The sequence below is a fragment of the Bidens hawaiensis genome, unplaced genomic scaffold (assembly GCF_021521415.1).
Source record: "Bidens hawaiensis isolate Kalapana, Puna unplaced genomic scaffold, B.hawaiensis_p1.1 tig00003126_1, whole genome shotgun sequence".
In the NCBI taxonomy this organism is placed as follows: Eukaryota; Viridiplantae; Streptophyta; class Magnoliopsida; order Asterales; family Asteraceae; genus Bidens; species Bidens hawaiensis.
The window spans coordinates 2,733,954-2,754,577 of record NW_027491168.1 but is presented as its reverse complement, the minus strand read 5'-3'; the positions used below and the strand labels follow the sequence as shown (position 1 = coordinate 2,754,577).

General features: G+C 36.3%; 1 pseudogene; it reads right to left on the bottom strand.

The window, feature by feature from the left end:
• Positions 1-10,913: 10,913 nt before the first annotated feature.
• LOC143622395 (secreted RxLR effector protein 161 pseudogene) lies at positions 10,914-11,564 on the bottom strand (annotated as a pseudogene).
• Between the last annotated feature and the right edge of the window lie 9,060 nt (positions 11,565-20,624).

The window sequence follows — 20,624 nt, the reverse complement described above, 5'->3', positions numbered from 1 at the left end:
ACTAGGATCATGTCACACCCAGTCTAGCAATTTGAGGAAGCGTAAAATGGTAATGTAACAGACACCTCTGGTGTCAACCACATTGTTAATAAAGAAACATTATATTACATCATTTTAACTCTATTTACAAACTAGGTGATACATAACATAAACCGGTCCTTCAACTCGTTTTACTTTTCAGTAGTATAGTTGTATCTATCTACAACCGCATCGAACACCACTTGATCAAATAGCAAATTACACCTCATTTCAAATCTGGTATACCTGAAAAGCATGTTAAAACGGGTCAACTACGAATAGTTGGTGAGTTTCATAAGTTTCAACGAAATCAGTTATGCGTATCCACAACAATCATAGTTTGTATGTACGCACATATGTATGTATGTATGTATGTATGTATGTATGCATGTATGTATGTATGCATGTATGTATGTATGTATGTATGTATGTATGTATGTATGTATGTATGTACGTACGTTCATATGTTTGTATGTTTCTACGTTCGTATGTTGTATGTTTGTGACGTAATTATGCTAAGCTACAGTGAAACCTTGACTATTTGTTCGTGCTACATACCTCCATTTCCCACGTCTACCACTATGACCCCCGTTCCGCCCACAACATGCCCTGAGTAGCTATGTCTAACATTACGGTATAAATGTGGTCATGTGCAAACGGTGTAATGTCTCGGCATCCCTGTCGGTCCTGTTTGGGTTTGTCAAACCAATAGTTCTATTCACAAGCCACTGGCTCGAAGTTAATCACTGTGTTTGTGGGGACTTCTTATGTGTTAGAACTTAGATAATTCACATCATACAATATTTCTAGATATATAGATGGATATAAAGATACTTTTCACCCCAAATATTCATAAAACAGTTTAAAAAGAAGGGTCATGAAACTCACATTATAGTAATATAATCAGCACGATATCGGTTCACAGCTCATATAGCTTGTCACAACTCGGTTCCTATAATCGGTATTATATATTTAATATTTTAATATTAATATATTCTCCAGACTGAATCAGGTTGTATATCTAGTCTGGATACAGATGTCACGCCCAAAACATGTCTAGTCTTAGATTGTGACGTTGTACAATGCCTAATGTTTAAAATCGAACTTGGCTCAGTTTCACCGGTTAATGTGCTAGGCCAAGTTGGTCGTTTATGCGTTTCGAAAACTGGTAAGATCATACAAATTTGAGTAAATATGTCGGTTGATAAAATGATTCAATTTATAAAGAAAGTTTAGATTTTAGATGTCTGGATTAGCTATAGGGTTTGTTTCCATTTTATACAGTCTGGTTTGGAAAAAAACGCGCACAATTCATCCAAATTGTCTGAATTTATACAAACTTTTCGGTTTTACTCAATTAACCCAAAAATATAACATTTGACCACTCTTGATGTTCTGATATCCCAGCTATTTCGTTAATCACAAAACTGCCGGTTTTTATCAGAATTATATTTGTTTAACTTTCAAATTAGCACAACTAATTATCTGATTATTGTTAAATTATGAAAATTTATAAAATCACTAATTAATATATGTAGATTTTTATAAAAACATTTTTGAAAATATTTACTTATTTATTAATTTATAAAAATTCATTTTAATTTCTATTTTTAACTGATAAATAGTCCGTTTATGCCAAACGATTTATGAAAAATCCGATAATTTTTTTGAGTGATCATAATGGCTTCCAAAGATCCCTGTAAAATTTATAGAACTAAAATAGTTTGCTAAATACCTTTTTGAGTCATAAGCGATCGCAAAAACTTGAATAAATGTGAATCCAGAAATCATAGCTAGGGTTCTCCAATTGATCATAAAATTTATGTGTGACCTTATGATGCATTACCTGAGTTCTCCACAAAAGTTCATAATTTTTCAAGCACTTTAACGATCTTTTCGAATTAAACCCTAACAAACGGTAATGAAATCTCCAAATATTCTCAGATTATCAAAACATTCCTAAATTTCGAGAGGGAATCATTCATATGATCCTTTATGTTCCTAAAAAAAATTCATAGTCTAACAACAAGCACGTAACAACCTAGACACAAGCAGCCCCTAAACAAGTGTTCTGATAGTACCTTGCGGTTTTCGGGTGTTTAGGGTCTTTTCTCGTCTTTCCAGGTTCTTGACTATCTACCTAGTATATCTACAGGCCATGTATCACAAAACCAAGCATAGAACATCAATCATCCAGCCCTGAAACAAAGGGTTGTGGTTAGGGTTCTAATTCGAGTTTTTGAACCGTAAAAACATGATTTATACCTCCTAATCCGTGTTTTGGCAAAAAAAATGTATTTGATTCAGATTCCTAACCATTTTCAACATCAGAGTATGTATTAGGATCATTTTGAAGAGTTTTAAATGGTTAGATATGGTTTTCCTTAATCAAACTTGAATTTTTAAGTAAAAATCATGTTAAAACACATAAAAAACACTTATTACCTCAAGTTCTTGGTTGTTTTAGAGAGAAAACTGGCTAGAGCAGATGATAACGATGTGAAAATATCTGATTTGAGTTTTTTGGAATAGTTCATAAGTGAAAAGTAGAATTAAAGTTATGAGAGGATTAGAGGACGACCGAAATTGACTTGGGATGAGAGGATTAGGCATGATTTGATAGACCTAAACCTCTCCGAGGACATGGTTGAGGATAGGAATTCGTGGAGAAGTAGAATTAAAGTTAAGGATTTTTAGAGAGAATTGAATACCTTAGGGCATAGACTTAACTTATTTAGGTCACATACCATAATGGTATTTCCCTTACATATTTTATTATTATTATTATTAGCTTTTATATTGCGGTTAAACTGTGACCTTTTTATTAATATTATTATAATTAGTAGTAGTTTTTTATATAGTAGTTAAACTTTGATTTCCTTTTTTTTGCTTCATACACATGTTCTTAGAGCCGAGGGTCTCTCTGAAAGCCACCTCTTTATTCCTTTGGATAGAGGTACGGTGTGCCTACATCCCACCCTCCCCAGACCCTACCTATAGCTCTGCTGTCGGTGGGATTTTACTGGGTATGATTGATTGATTGATTGATTCATAAGTGAAAATATCAAAGGGGGTTGGGTCCCCCTATTGCGGTCGTCATTTAAGGGGTCCCCTTGGGCCCCACCTTTGGAATATTTTGCCTTGTTTTGCGTGCGGTACTCGAAATCCCGAGTCCATATTTATTTTGGGTTTAGTTTTTGGCTAGAAAAATAAATTGAGTGTGAAGAACAGCGTGAAAACGAATGTTTTTAGGCTAAATTTTTGTAAATTAATAAAAACATACCATTTGGTTGTAAAAAACCAAAATATTTTCATGAGTTGCTTAAAACATCTCGAATAAGTGTTTTGTAAGTATTTTTTCGGCTTGACGGATGATACAATGCTTGTTTTGGTACTAGCGTTTGTGTTTAAAGTCATAGCATATTGTTAAACGAGAATCTTTTTGTTTAACTGGTTTGCTATATACTAGGGCCATAATATCCATATGTTAGCTTCTAATATACGTATATCACTTATAGATGGCCCCCAAGATATACGGGTCATAACCAGTATCATTCGATCATTCGTTTGTTCGTTACGTAATAAACGGTTAATCATTTACTTGATACGTAAATACTAAGGTATACCTGGTTTTGTCACGAATGTCACAGATTAGTCATCCCATCATACTTCCCCAAATTACTAGGAATCTTCACGTTGACTGGGAAGGGAGCGGTAGCTATCTGCGGTATAAACTTAGATTTTTCTGCAAATGTCGCGGGACGATATGGCTTTGTAAGATCAACTTCTACATCACTGCAGCATGCGGTATACATGGCAAACATCTGCGGACAACTTTTTTCTTCCTGACCATAGGTCCTACTATCATCGCTCAGATTATCATCATTATCTCCATGATACGTGTCATCACGATTGTAACATCTCGGATTTTCCAAACCCGTATTAGTGTACATCTAACCCGACCCGAAACATTTTTACATCTTTATTATGATTAATAATCAAATATTTATGAGTTATTAAGTTTCTTCATGTTCACTCTAGGCCCTTACACTTTAGAGAATGTTTAAATCCTTATTTATATCATAACAAGTTCAAAAATTAATCAATACATAAACTTCAAGGGCCTAAATCGTCAAAAATCAAACTTCCACCCATGGTGGCCGGAGCACCACGCGATGGGAGGCACCTTGGTGCGCGTGGGAGGCACCTTGGTAGCCTCGCGGCGTCTTGGGTGAGCAGTAAGGACCAAGAAATCATAATATAATTAAATACAACTCCTATATTCGTTTCTTACAGACCAAGATCAAATCTTTCGGTTTATTTCGTAGATATTCTCATTAAAAACATATCTTGTTACTTAAATGAGTAAATCTTCCAAATATGGTTCGTTTTTGCTATTCTTATATAAAAACTCATAATCTCTGCCACAAACCTTTACACCAAACCCTAGAGAAGCCTCCTCAGCCGTCACCCCCTCTGCCTTTCATAATATTCTTCAGTTTTTGCTTGTTGGTTGAAGATTCAACCTTGTTCGTTTGACTTTGCATGCGTGCGGATCTTTGACTCGTCATATCTCTTGATTCTTTCATTTTCCGGGTAAGTTCTAAACTGATAATTCATTCATATACATTCCCTAGTCAATAACCTTCAATCAATTTCGGTGGTTGAATGGTGTTGACTGGTCAAATCATTTAAAACACGTTAAAGGGCAACATAGTCAACTTTTTTGACTTAACATTTTCTCATACTTCTGGTCAGGTTCAACGTTCGGTCCAGAAGACTTTTATTCTAGTAACAAAATTTTAAGGCTATTGACCAAAACCCGACTTCCGAATCGCTGTTCGGATTCTGGTCAGTCCTAGCTCGCTTAAATCTTAAAACAAACATAACTTGAATTCTAAACGTCCGTTTGGATTGATTCCAGCGGAAACGAGTTCGTTTTTATTTATATTATCATATGCTAAAGTATTAGATTCTGAATTATTTATATCATTTGATATGTAGTGGACGACTCGTTTATTCATTAGCTTGTTTATTCATATTTATATTCGTTTGTCATTAATCTAAGGTGAGTTTATCATTCCCCTATTTTACCAACTTTTTTAAAAGTTTGGGGACATATGCGTACATATTCGTATTTCATACTATATATATATCAAACAATGGCAAACGTGTACTTGTGTGTGACTTAATCAAATATACGTGTTTACATGCTTATGTTAATATTCATTCATTCATATATTCGGAAGGGTCCAACGTGTTCCCATGTATTGGGTGCTCATGCTATTGACCAACGCCCCATTCGCTTGGCATACTTGTTTATGGTTTGATTACATTTACCGCACGTATCACGTTATGCTTATTTATATTGACATGCAAAACTGGTGATATTCTCACTCAACTTTATGTTGACAAACTCTGTTTTCTACGCATATGCAGGTCGCTTGAATTGAAGTTTGGATATTTAGTCAAGACCATAAGTTTTAATGAAGATAATCGTTAGATCATGTTTATAATCACTTATTTGAATTGTTTTGTAATACTTGTAAATTTTGTGTGTACATTTGAAATAAAATAATTAAATAGATATTGTCACTTTTATTTTATGATAGTATCTTCGAGCTGTGAGCAATCGGATCACGCCCTGGCATTTCTGCCTTAGGTTAGGGTGTGACAACGATACCCTCAGGAGGCACGACTCTGATCGTACATGTGTTTTCGAGAAAAGCTTTTATTCACACAAAGACCTCTGATGCGACCTACCTTTTCCTAACGTTCTCCCGAGAACGTCTTAGTTTGAATACTAGCGCCAGTTTGACTCTGTCGGATAGTCGGTGGAGGAGATGGGGATGCGGAACTTAAGTCTTCGTATGTCAACGTTCTCGTGTGCATTTGTTCAGTACATAACATCCGCTCATACTCTTCGGCAATCCGTTCATGTTCTTTCTGTAGCCAATCCTCGGAGTTTGAATTTTCTTTCCAAATATGGACTGATTATGGTGAATTAACGCGTCCACTCCTCTACGTTGGGGAGAATCCTCAGATCTGTCACCTAGATCTAAAGTCTAACGATTCCGACAAGTTTTAACCATCACACGTTCACCATCTTCAGGAGTAGGACCTCCATGAATGTTTGTTCGCTTCACCATCGTCGAGGTATTTGCTAGATTTTGGTGGATTTGACTCCTGTTATCCAAAACTTACGACAAAAATACTGTTCTAGTTAAAAACATGGATGACGCCAATGAAAAAAAAAGGATCCGAATTGTATTAGGGTTAGATCCATGTTTCCACTGGGTAAAGGCTAATGGATGAAATTAGGATAATATAAGTCGAGAATAGAGCTAGATCCGGGTTCGTTCCCAGCAAAATTAACGGTCGTGAGATCGTTACGGGGAAGAAAAGATGGGGGCCTTCCCGTAACCACCCTCTGGTGTGAGAATAAGTAATCGTTTCTCTTAGAGAGAAAGTACTTAATTTTAGTGATTGATTTAATATGGAAGTCACGAATGAGTAATAAGAGAGCATTTAGGGTGAGGGAATATGATTGGTGGAGTTGTCATTATCTAGAAGATTCTTCTTTTCACCTGAATGGACACACAGCTTATTTGATAGGAATGACAGCTAGCCATGTGCTAGGTTGTTAAGAAATGTCCAGATGGTTTCTCTTGATTGCCTGTGCCATCACGTTCTCTCTATGAAGGAGGTATATTTCAATATCAGAAAATATTTGGGCAAGCTTCTAGAAGGACATCGTTATATCTGTTTTTCCTCCAAAGATGTGAAGTCATTCATCTTGTCTGTTCTTCCGCCTACGGGTCTCTCCCGCGACTTTTATGTTCTTTGTCATGCGAACGGCTTTTGCTGTTTTTGGAAGAATGTTTGAACCTTTTATTTCTTGACGGATGACTCCTGCAGGTACTATGGGTGACCTGCGGGAACTTCGTGGTTACTTGGGTCATTTTACTACCCTACCTCAATAGCGACCTTGGTTATGAACGCCTTCAAGTTAATAAAAAGCTCGCCGATGTTATTTAGTGAGGCAAATTGACACCAACCTCGTGGTTTTAAGAAGATATCTCCCCGAATCCGACCCGAGAATCTAGCGCCTTGCCAAAAAGAGAATAAATGAAATTTACAAAAAAATACGACCTTCAATATTTTTTATTTGCTTAAAGTAGTTTTATGTTTTTTTAATTTTGTAGTTCCTATTTTTAATTTTAATGTAGTTTTTTTTATTAAATTTAGTTTTTTATTAGATTTTCATTATTAAAAAATTAAAAAAAAAAAACAAAAAGTGGAAAAACTGACTGGGCGCTAACATGGCGCAAAATGCCTAGGTGATGGGCATTTTAACTACACCCATTTTGCAAAAATTGAAAAATCTGACTAAGCATCACATGACACAAAATACTCAAGGGAGTGGCATTATGAGTACACATAGTTTAATACGCAAATCCCTAATCTTTTAGAGGAATTTTGTTGTAATGTTTTTTTTTCTTTCATGATTGTTATAAGAGTGTTTATTGGGTCCTCTTTCTTATCATTCAAATATGGTTTTATGATTTTGAAACTAAATTCGAATTTGAGACAACTCGAGTTCGAAAATTGAAAAATCGATTTGTATTTATTTCTAATTCAGATAAATTCGAATAACTCAATTTGAAAATCAAACTCGAAATTCAATTCGGGTAAGGACCGATACAAATATATGAAATCCGAATTCGACTCGAATCAAACTTAACGTTTTTCAAATCCAATTTGAACAACAAACACACTAGTTACGGGTCGATATTAATATACAAAAAAAATAATAATAATAAAATTTTTTAAATTTAAAATTGCATGTGTATCCGAATAAAATGCCTGAAATCAAAACATGTTGTCTTGATAAATTAGTTTATAATACAATGCATATGCTTCTTTTTTTACTTAGTTTTCAAATAATATCTCTAAATTCGTAAGTTGAAATAATGTATCGACCTTTTCTTTTAATCTTGAAGTATAAAAGTTTGATTTTTCTAAAAGAAAGATAAAAATGTGATAAAAGACACGTATTCTTGTATGTTTGGATAACAAAAGTGGGTCTCTCCTCACATGCAAAAGGGGGAAAGTTGTCACATGCAAGTTAGGTGTGCCCTATATATTCCAATCAAGTTAAAAATTAAAAAAATAATTAAAAAAATGTTGAAAATGATCAATAATATTAATAGTTTAATTTCAAAAAAATATCTCTCTCTTATCAAAATTATTGTACTTATAAATCTTAAATTACTGACTTTGCATGGAATGATTGATTACAAGTACTTGAACTATAAATTAACAAATAAAACCGGATTATTTCGGGTAATTCAATGACAAAAAGCGATTTATACAACTGTGATTGCAGATAACACTGGGTAGCTCAGGCTTACATCTTTTGTTTCAGGAAAAACCTACCGTTCAAAGGTCCATGCAGTAAAACCCAAAGTAGAAACTCGATAAATTAATACTCGATTATTTAATAAACTCTCTAAGATAATATTTTTTGCCGGTCCCGACTCGGGGATAGGGTGCTAAATTAATAATTCGCTAAAATTATAAGATAATACATTTTTGATAATTTCTTTAGACCCCATATAAAATATAAATTAATAATTCCTTATATATAGCATATTACATGAATGATTTATGAAGATTTCTTGAAAAATGACTCAATTGTCTTTTGTTTTTTTGTTGAAATCAATTTTTCCTTGAATCTCGTCTCTAATTTTCCTTAGCATGGTAAGAACTTCTGGTGTTGTTTTCTCATAGCTCAACAAGAAATTGTTCAATGTGATTGGCACTTTATTAGCTTCGTTTCGCGAAGGGGGCTCCATTGTAGAATTTTTATCATTTTCTTCATCGATATCATCTTTATTAATTCCAATAACGCTTTCAATAATTTCTTCATCAGTCAACAACTGTGAAACTACATTTTCTTCTGGGTGAGTCAGAACATTCTACTATAAATTAATAAAATATTAATTAATATATAAATTAATAATTATTAATTTATCGATTAATTAATAACTCTTTTAATTAATAAATTTGATGGTCCCAAGTATATTATTTTATAGAGTTTCTACTATAGGATGACCGTAAGCCTAATTTTCATTTCTCCATCAATATCAGATAATGAGTTCAGCTAAAGCTTATGGGCATTCAAATTACGAATTAAAATTTATAAAACAAATATTGAAATTAAAACAATATATATTATATAACGAATATATATTATATACGAAATAATATACGTAAACAAATTTACTAAAAAATATATATATATTGAAACAAATATTAAAAGAAATGTTATCCAAAAATGTCTTATTCATTGGTACATGATTAAATGACCCCACTCTACTTGAAAGCTCTTTAACATTCAATTTTCTCGTATCTCCCCACCACCCAAAAAGGAACAATATTGTGACCACTATTGCGCAAATTTACTACTTTGCCCACGAAAGAGTAATGGGTCGAGCCTCCATTTCTCAAAGTTCGTTTTTCTTTTTTAAATAGTGAAGGACAATCTTCGTAAACAGATCACTCTTTCGCTTGAAAACAAGAATGTGGTGACCCGATCCACCAATTAAGGAGGAGCGTCACAAATTGAAAAACTCTCTGGCTCAACCCGGAACAAATTGTTCAATGTGACACTCTGTGATGGTATAAAACTGATAAAACGAAAGAAAACAGAAAAGAAGAAAAGAGAGAATTTTATTACTCTGAAATCAAGAGATTGCCTACAAATGAAAGCAAACAAACCAATACACTAACATATGCGGCGCATATGTTGGGTGCATAACATATGCGCCGCATATGATTTCAAAATATGCGCTCACCCTCCCCCCAAGTTGGAGGTTGAGAAAACCCCAACTTGCGCAAAAGCTCATGAAAATAAGGCCCCGGTAAGCTCTTTGTAAGGCCTCCGACCCGGGTGCCCTACTTTCACGCTGGTTGGATTTACTTATTCACATAATTCGTCAAATCAGAGTTAATTAAAACATTTCGCGGAAATACATTCATACATAACATAAGCGTTAAACATAAAACATAAATGACACGATAGTCTTCTTCAAAGCGATGCCAGTCTTCCTCTTATTGCCACGTGTCCTCATCAAGCAACTTGTCTCATTCTACTTGCCTGCGTGCATACTAAAAGTCAGCTACGCTAAGTGAGTTCTAGTTAATTATCATACATTACATTCACGTACTTACCAATACGCGTCCGAAGATACGTATTAAAATACTTACATGTTCATCTATTGTTCAAACATACATACATACATCCATACTTCTGACTGACTTCATACCTTGGATACTATAAAGATCCGGTGCCCACATACCTTGGATATTATAAGGGTCCAGACCCTACATACCTCAGATACTATAAAAATCCGGTGCCCACATACCTTGGATATTATAAGGGTCCAGACCCTACATACCTCGGATACTATAAAGATCCGGTGTCCTACATACCTTGGATATTATAAGGGTCTAGACCCTACATGCCCCCGTTATTATTAGGGCCCGGTTCCCTCTAACATACCATACAATACAACTTCGTTACATATTTCCTTTCTACTTCCTGCAATCATAACTAATATAACAACTACGTGCATACTAGTTAATCGATCCATAACGTATTATTTAATATTATCCATACACTATATATTATTTAATTAATTTAAATGACATCTCTCGACACGACAACTAAATTAAACTCGAAACGTTTTATTTATTATTATCGCAACGAGGACGTTACACTCTTGGTGAATAAATCTGCAAGCTGGTCAGCAGTCTTCGTATGCATCAATTGATGAGAGCTCTTGTAATTTCTCTCGAACAAAATGGCAATCAATCTCGATATGCTTTGTTCATTCATGAAAGACCGGATTCTTGGCAATGTAAATTGTAGCTTGGCTGTCACACTTAAGGTTAACCAGAGAAACATTAGGCAACTCAGAAAGGAGTCTAGTTAACCATGCAAGCTCAGCTGTAACACGACGAAGTGATCGATACTCAGCCTCAGCAGAACTTAAGGAAACAGTGAGTTGTTTCTTAGACTTCCAAGAAATTGGAGAACCTCCAAGAGAAACATAAAACCCACTGACCGATCTTCGTGTATTAGGACATGCCGCCCAATCCGAATCACATAAAGCATGTAATTCAAAAGAGGTATTGTTGTTGAAAAATAACCCCTGAGATAAAGTTCCCTTCACATAAGAAAGAGTATGAAGAGCCACATTCCAATGAGGAAGCCTCAGATCTTGCATGAATTGACTTAAGAACTTAACAGCAAAAGCAATATCAAGTCTTGTGTGGGTAAGATAATTGAGTTTACCAACAAGTTTCCTATATTGTAAAGGTTCAGCAATAACAAGACCGTCATGAACTTGCAGCTGTAAATGATGAGGTAAAGGAGAACCGGTGATAGGAAGATTAGAAGTGTCAAATTCTGCAAGCATGTCTTTGGTAAATTTACGTTGACACATGATGACACCTTTAGAGGTATAAAGAACCTCCATCCCCATAAAATAATTGAGTGTCCCCAGATCTTTAATCTTGAAGGAAAAATCCAGAAAAGATTTAAAAGCATTAATCTCTTCCAAATTGTTTCAAGTAACCAGAATGTCATCAACATAGACAGCGACATAAATGACATATGAGCCCATGGATTTGGAAAACAAAGAGTGATCATTCTGAGAACTTATATACCCTCTTGTCTTCAAAGCAGAAGACAATTTCCCATACTATTGTCGAGAAGCCTGTTTTAAACCATATAAGGACTTCTGAAGTTTAAGAACTTGATGACTTGGAAGTTCCATACCAGGCGCTGGTAGCATATAAATGTCTTCATCTAAATCCCCATGAAGAAAAGCATTATTTACATCAAGCTGAAAAAAGAGGCCAACTTCATTTGGTAGCCACAGCAATGAGACTTCGAATGGTGGTCATCTTAATTACAGGAGAAAAAGTCTCATTATAATCTATCCCTTCCTTTTGAGTATCTCCTCTGACCACCAAACGTGCTTTACAACGCTCAATAGTGCCATCTACTCGGTGTTTAATTTTAAACACCCATTTGCTCTTAATAGCCTTCTTTCCAGAAGGAAGATCAACAACAGCCCAAGTATTAGTATTCTCAAGAGGCCAAAACTCTACTTTTATGGCATCTTGCCATGCAGGAATAGTTACAGCTTCTTTGTACGAAGCAGGCTCATGTAATTCAAAGATAGCTGTGGTGAGAGTTTGACTAAAAGGAAGGAGTTGAGAAGAAGAACAAGACACAGAAGAGGAGCATGAATTAGTGATAGTGTGAAAGCAATGGGGAGAATAATCAGAATGATTACAGACATAATCATTCAAATAAGAAGGAGGAACAGAAATTTTGGAAGACCTTCTAATGGGTGGATCACTAGAAGGAGGAACATGAATATCAGAAGCAGCAGAAGAATTAGGAATGGAATCGGGAATTGAATTAAAAGCGGAAGCAGAGGAAGGATCATCAAAGAATTGATTGATGATATCAATGGATGGAAAAATAAAGCTTTCTTTGGAGTTTGTGATTGAAGAGAATAAAGCTTCAAAGAAAACGACATCTCTTGATATGATGATCTTATTTGTGTCAAAATCATACAAACGATAAGCCTTTTTACCTAGAGGATATCCCAGGAAAATATAAGGAACAGCCCATGGTTTGAATTTATCTCTTCCATGACTCAAAGTAGAAGCGTAAGTAAGGCAACCAAAAGACTTCATGTGAACATAGGAAGGAATTTTTCCTGTTAAAACCTCATATGGGGTTTTATTGTTAAGAATCTCAGTGGGGAATCGATTGATTAAATGTGTAGCTGTTAAAACACAGTCACCCCAAAACTGAACAGGAAGTTTAGATTGAAACATTAAGGCTCTCGATGTTTCAAGCAAATGTTTATGCTTTCGTTCAACAACACCATTTTGTTGAGGAATAACAACACAAGTTTTCTTATGAATAATGCCATTACTTAATAAGTAAGCACGTTGAACTAGTCCAGTCCCTAGTTCAAAATTGTCAGATCGAATGCATTTCACAATAGTGCCAAATTGTTTGCTAATCATTTCAATGAAAGATTGAAGAATAGGAAAAGCATTCTTTTAGTGGAAAGCAAATGTGTCCAAGTGGTTCTGCTATAATCATCCACAATGGTTAAAAAAATATCTGAAGCTATTATAAGTAGCTGTATGATAAGGCCCCCAAAAATCAATATGAATTAGCTCAAAAATTTTGCTAGTAGATGTAGAGCTAATAGGAAAAGGCAATTTATGTTGTCTTGCCTTAGGACAAATATCACAATGCTCAATAGACTTGAAAGATGAATTAGAAATGAAAAATAATTGTTTCAATTTGTAAACTAGGGCAAATGTCCTAGACAATTATGCCAAGTTTCAACGGTTACAACAGAGTTACAAGATTTATTGAAAAGAAAAAAATTATTAGCAAAAGTCTTGGTGGCTTCAAGAAGATAAAGACCATTGAGCATTTCACCAAGAACCATATGGCTCTTCAGAAAAGGGGCCTGTAAAACACAATTGTGTTTAGAGAAAAGAACATTACCATCAGCATCAGAACATAATCTTGAAACAGAAAGAAGATTATTTTTAAAATGTGGTACAAAAAGAACTTTGGACTAAGAAAGTTTATTAGTTAAAGGAACAATCCCATATTGGTGAACAGTAACACTGGTGCCATTAGGAAGAGTGATGAAAATTAAATTTTGTAGAAAGGAAACGCTTGAAAACAAATTTTGATCATGACACATGTGATCATTTGCACCAGTGTCAATAATCCATTTCGAAGAAGATTTAGAAGAATTACAAGAAATGATACCTCAGAACATAATCTTGAAACAGAAAGAAGATTATTTTTAAAATGTGGTACAAAAAGAACTTTGGACTAAGAAAGTTTATCAGTTAAAGGAAAAATCCCATATTGGTGAACAGTAACACTAGTGCCATTAGGAAGAGTGATGAAAATTAAATTTTGTAGAAAGGAAACGCTTGAAAACAAATTTTGATCATGACACATGTGATCATTTGCACCAGTGTCAATAATCCATTTCGAAGAAGATTTAGAAGAATTACAAGAAATGATACCTCAGAAAATAATCTTGAAACAGAAAGAAGATTATTTTTAAAATGTGGTACAAAAAGAACTTTGGACTAAGAAAGTTTATCAGTTAAAGGAACAATCCCATATTGGTGAACAGTAACACTGGTGCCATTAGGAAGAGTGATGAAAATTAAATTTTGTAGAAAGGAAACGCTTGAAAACAAATTTTGATCATGACACATGTGATCATTTGCACCAGTGTCAATAATCCATTTCGAAGAAGATTTAGAAGAATTACAAGAAATGATACCTCGGAAAGAGTCATGATTGATGGCTGTAGCGCTGTTAGCAGCAAAAGCGTTAGAAGTCCCAGGTTGGAGTTTTTTTTGCTGCAACAAAACCATCAAGTCATGATACTGTTGTTGAGTTAGTCCTTGCTAATCAGAATGTTTTTGATCACTTTGTCCTTGTTCTTCAGCAAGATTAGCAAACTTCTTGCCTTTAGCAAGTTTATAGTCCTTTGGAAAACCAATCAACTTATAACATTTTTTCACCGAATGTCCATTCCTTACAGTGAGTACACACAAGAGTTCTTCTATTTTGTCTAGTTCAACCACTGACCGGTCCTCCAGTATTAGCATGCATAGAAGTAGAGGATGCGGTGAAATCAGTGGCGGTGGTATGAATTTCTCTCTGTTTTTCATCTTGTAGCAAGATCCCATAAGCATGATCGATAGAGGGAAGAGGCTGCATCATCAAAATATTGCTTCTAATCATGTCATAGTTTGGATTCAGTCCAATAAGAAACTTAATTAGCCTTTGATCTTCCTCTCTTTTGGCAAAAACATGAGCAGCCCCACATGTGCAAGAAGGAATGGAATTGACAGCATTCAACTCGTCCCAATAGGACTTCATCTTACCAAAATAAGTAGCAATGTCACTACTTCCTTAGGAGATTTGACAGAGATTCTTTTGAAGTTGATAGACTCTAGCACCAATTGCTTGTCCATATCTAGAGCTAAGCTCGTTCCAAAGAGTTTGAGCTGTTTCAGCATACAGAACACTATCATGAATATCGTGATTAAGAGTGTTGAGAATCCAATATATCACCATACCATTGCACCTTTGCTAGAGGGCAAGATGTGCTTGATTAGCCGGCATAGGGACGGTGTTATTAATGAACCCAAGTTTGTTCTTAGCGGAAAGAGCAATAGGAATTGCTCATTTCTAGGCTCCAAAACCATTCCCATCAAAATTTTTTAGACCAGAATCATGCCAGGATAATCAGATGCATGAAGATAAAGGGGATTAGACGAATCAATCCTGAGATTTTGAGCGAAAGAAGTGTTAAGGACTTCCATAAAGGAGAACACAGAAAAGAAAAACAAACGAGAAGCAAAGAACTTATGCGCTGAAAGTAATTAGAAAGCACTTATGCGCTGCATATGTTATGCGGCGCATATGTATAAGATGAACAATATATGCGCTGAAAACAAAAGAAACTTATGTGGCGCATATGTTTAAGAACATATGCGCTGGAGTGAACTGAAAGAATTTCGACATTTTAAATAGAATTTTGTGAATGAATTGGATAAAATTGGAAGGATTAAACACGAATGTATAAGAAACGATTGATGCAAATTTGAAGAATTTTTTACGGTGAAAACCTCGAGAAAAAGACGAAAGGGATGAAAAAGAAAGAATATATGGAAGAACCAAGATGAAAACCAGCTGAAAATGAGAAACAAACCAAAGAGAATGATCAAAAGATCAAGAATCAAGATATACCAACTGATGAAGAAAGAAAACCGGATAAAAGATTGAAAAACCGGTTTAAAATGAAGAGCAGGCATTAATAACCATGATCTGATACCATGTGATGGTATAAAACGATAAAACGAAAGAAAACAGAAAAGAAGAAGAGAGATAATTTTATTGCTCTGAAATTAAGAGATTGCCTACAAATGAAAGCAAACAAACTATATATACACTAACACATGCAGCGCATATGTTGGGCGCATAACATATGCGCCGCATATGATTTCAGCATATGCGCTCACATACTCCAACACACCACCTCCTATAAGGAAAGTCACAGGGCTATCGTTGGACACATTGACTGATATAACGTTTATTATACTTAAATCCCGTGTATATTTTATTTATTATTTTATTAGTTTTGGTCGGTTTCTCGTAAGATTTGTATACTACTAACATGGTTTTACGTTTTAGGTTTTGGTTTTTAATTCCGGTGAAAAGAGGGCGAAAAACAAGCAAAAACAAGCTGAACCAGAGAACCGACGCGTCAGGAAACGAACCGGACCGAACTAGGAATGAACCGGACCAGCTAGATGGACCAGACCCCCCTAGGGCCGGTAGGCCACGCGACGGGGGAGGGGAAGCTCGCCGCACGGCGCGGCGTGGTGGTGGCGTGCTCAACTTCCAGAATCTTCCATGCTTAAATCGTCTTAACCTATTTTTTGGACTCCTGTTTCCTATATAAAGACCCCTAAACTCGCCCATTAATCATACCTTGAAGTCCAGACGAATTTGGTGAGTTTCGAGGCAACCGAGAGCAGTTTCCGGCAACTTTGGAGTCGAAGAATCGGCTGGTGTTGTGCGTATTAGTTGAAGGCGAAGAACACAGGTTCAATCTGTTATTTCTTTCGTTTTCATTTATTTTACACCATGAATTATTACTTGTTTGTTTCGTTTAAACCTAAGATCTTAGGCTAAATTGCATGAACTGCCTAGGCTTATGATGAACTTATTTTGATGTTTTGATTTGACTTTGGGATTTATTTCCATTATGGTTTTTATGGTTTAGTAAAAGATTTATCTATAATTGATTGATGCATATGGGTAATTAGGATTGTTTGATGAGTTTTATTCCATAGTTTTCCTTGATTAATGTTTGTCATATGATAGGATTTCTATTAGGTCAATTACTTTGTGTTCTTGATTATTTTATGATTAATGTCATGATATGATCATAGGAATAATATTGTCAAATAAACCTAAGTGTGCTGCTAACCTAAAATCTGTAAAGTGCTAGGTTATTGATAAGTCTTTACTATTTAATCTTGCTAGATTTAGTTCTTCGTAAGGAGTCCGTCTAGGGTTGATTATTTATTATTGTTTATCAAATCAATTAAGTATAGTAAATTGCCTTTGATTTCCGCGCTGTAAGGTAGGATTTCGTATAAAGGAACTAAATCATAAACAATTGGGTGACCGTAAACGAACTTGATTTTTAATACTGATGTGCGTTAAAACTTGTTAGAAATCCATAGGTTTCTCTTGAGAAGGGTCAGGGGTCCTATTCGGGTTTTCTTTTAAGTGTCTATTTTACGATCCCAGTCCATAACTAAATATTTTCCCGAGTCAATTCATTACTGAAATTTAGGGGAGTCTAGCCTAGGAAGCTTTCTCATCATCATCTTATTTTCATAACAAACTTCGTTTTCGTTTAAATTACTTGTTTTCTTAATTAGTTTTTAATTATAGTATTAAATTAGTATTTTAAATAAAAAAATCCCCCAAACAAATATAATTAATAAGTCATGTTTTGTAGTCGAGTCTAATTAGCTAATAAACGTAATGTAAAGAGTCTCGTGGGTTCGATATCCGGACTTACTTAGCTTTACTAGAGTCGATCGATTCACTTGCCGGTTAGTAGGTTAGTCGTGTTTTAGAGAGTCTAGAGTATTACTTAGTGTTTATTTTTAGTTAATTTAGTTAATAATTATTAAACTATTTCAAGCACATCAAGTTTTGGCGCCGTTGTCGGGGACTCTTGGCAATTGCGTTATTAGCGTTGATTGGACCTACTTGCTACATACGTGCTATTTGTTTCGTTTTGTCTGAGTCGTAGGAGTCTAAATTAAGTCTAGTTTGTTTTTAATTGTTTGTTTATTTATTTTTAGTATTAGAGTCACTATATTAGAAACTACTTACTCGGTCTTGTGCGTTTTTGTAGGTATATGCCACATCTGCGTTCGCAAGGACCACCGTTGGATTGCTTTGGATCTACTCAGTTGAAGTCCGAGGCAAGTTCAAGTTCATCATCAACTGAAAAGCAACTGATCACCATAGATACTTCACCGAAATCATCACACACAAATTCACCCGCAAATTCACCACCACCAAGTCCTAGACCCGCTCCAATGGCCGAGAATAACCGCACCGTGCACCAGCAAGCTTTTGAAGGGTTCCATGGAGATCACTCACCCATTGTCGCTCCCGACATTAATAACCCAAACTCGTGGCACATCCCATCCTATGTCATGAACAACATCACTAATCACCACTAGTTCCATGGCCGTGAAGATGAAGATGCACCGGCACACATCAACCGTCTGGCTCGTTTGTTCAAAACGTTCAACTTGCAAGGTGCTAACCAGGATGCAGTCTTCCTACACTTGTTCCCGTTTACACTCTCAGATCATGCCGCCAGTTGGCTTGATTCGCAACCTGCTGGAACATTCACCACATGGTAGGCACTTCGCAATGCATTCCTCAAGAAGTACTTTCCACCTGCTAAAGCCTCTCGCCTCCATGATCAGATCCACTCCTTCCACATGGAGTCGGATGAGGCATATTACCAAGCTTGGGAGCGTTTTCAAAATCTACTTTCCCGTTGTTCACAACATGGGCTCACCCCTTAGGCCCTTGTTGAGAAGTTTTACAATGGGCTTACTTATGAGGCTCAAGCAAGGTTTGACACAGCTGCTGGGGGCAATCTGATGGACAGGAAGAACGTGACCGAGTGTAACGAGATGTTTGAAAATTTCGCGCAATCTGAATACGCGAAGAAGCCACGAGGCAGGAATTCCAATCCCGTCACCAGTACACCCTCATCTGCTTGAGGTGTGCACCAAGTTAATCTGGACACTGGTATGGCTGCTGTTTTGGAGAATCTCACCCAAGAGATAAAAGAGTTAAAGATTAAGGTGGATAAGTGTGAGATGTGTAGAGGTGTTCATGGTACGCTGGATTGTCCGTTGATGAATAATCAAGATGTTGAGTTTGTGGCTGGTCAGAACAGGTTCCCTAATGCTTACAACAACAAAAATCAGAACTAGAACAGCTACAAGAATCATAATCAAGGTCAAGGTAACCCAAATTGGCGTCCGGCCGGTGGGCCACCTGGTTTCCAAGCTCCTTATATCTGAAATTCAGGCTAGTACAACAATGAAGGTTCCAATGGTTAAAATTCGAATAATGTGCCGGATCTGAGTAAGAAGTTGGACGAGATAATGCAGCATATGGTTACTAGAGATCAAGCCACTCAAAAGACCCTTGTCGAGCATGATCTGCTTTTCAAGAATCAACAATCAGTTATGCTCGACATGCAGCAAAGCATTGGTGATCTTGCCTTGATTTGAGCGGCCGGATTCTGCTGAGTAAATCCTGAAAACTTGGGTCCCGAGGTAAGAGGGAATGAAGTTGAAATTGAAGATGAGGAGGTGATGGATGAAGAGCTCGAGATGGAAGTACCGGGTAAGGTGCAGAACACCGCACCAGTTGCACCGCCGGTTGAGAAGAAGCCGGTTGAAGTCCGGTCATCACCTTTGATTGACCTTGCTCGTATCCCATATCCCGCTCGCGCGAAACACCAGAAGTATACGCGGGAGTATGGGCACTTTCTCGACATGTTCCGACAGTTGAAGATTAACCTGCCATTCATTGAATCCCTCCAACACATGCCAAAATACGCGAAGTTTTTGAAGGACCTCTTGAAGTAGAAAGATAGGTTGGGAGAGGTGTCATCTATTCCCTTTATGGGAGATTGTTCGACGGTATTATTGAACCGCGTGCCCGAGAAGTTGTCGGATCCGGGTGTGTTTATGATTCCGTGTTTATTTGGTAGTGATGCGATGAGCCATGCATTGGCGGATTTGGGTGCAAGTATAAATTTGATGCCGTATTCCTTGTACGATTAGTTGGAGTTAGGCGAGCTTACACTGACTCGCATGTCTTTATCGTTAGCCAATCGTTCGGTTAAGTATCCGCGAGGTATTATTAAGAACTTGCTAGTGAAGGTGGATAAGTTCGTGTTCCCGATAGATTTTGTGGTGCTTGACATGGAGGCCGACGAGAAGGTTCCCATTATTCTTGGTCGTCCGTTCTTACGAACTGCGAAAGCACTTATCGATGTGTATGATGGGAAGATCACGCTTCGGGTTGGTGATGAAAATGTTACTTATGATGTCGCGAGGTCGATGAAGCACCTGAGTGATCAAGATGATTTCAGTGGTCCATGCCATTCAGTTTATTTTATTAACTCGTTTATTGCAGGTATGGATAAATGCTTTGATTACATTTGTGGTACGGATCTCGTGGGAAGTAATGGTTTGGTTGATTGTGATGATTTGGGTAAGGATGAGGCATGTGAGAACGATTCGGTTTGTGATGAGTTGGTTGAGATTTCAGGTTTGCCCGAGATGATTGAGGTAAATGAGATTAATTGTGAGAATGAGGCGGTTTCTGAGGA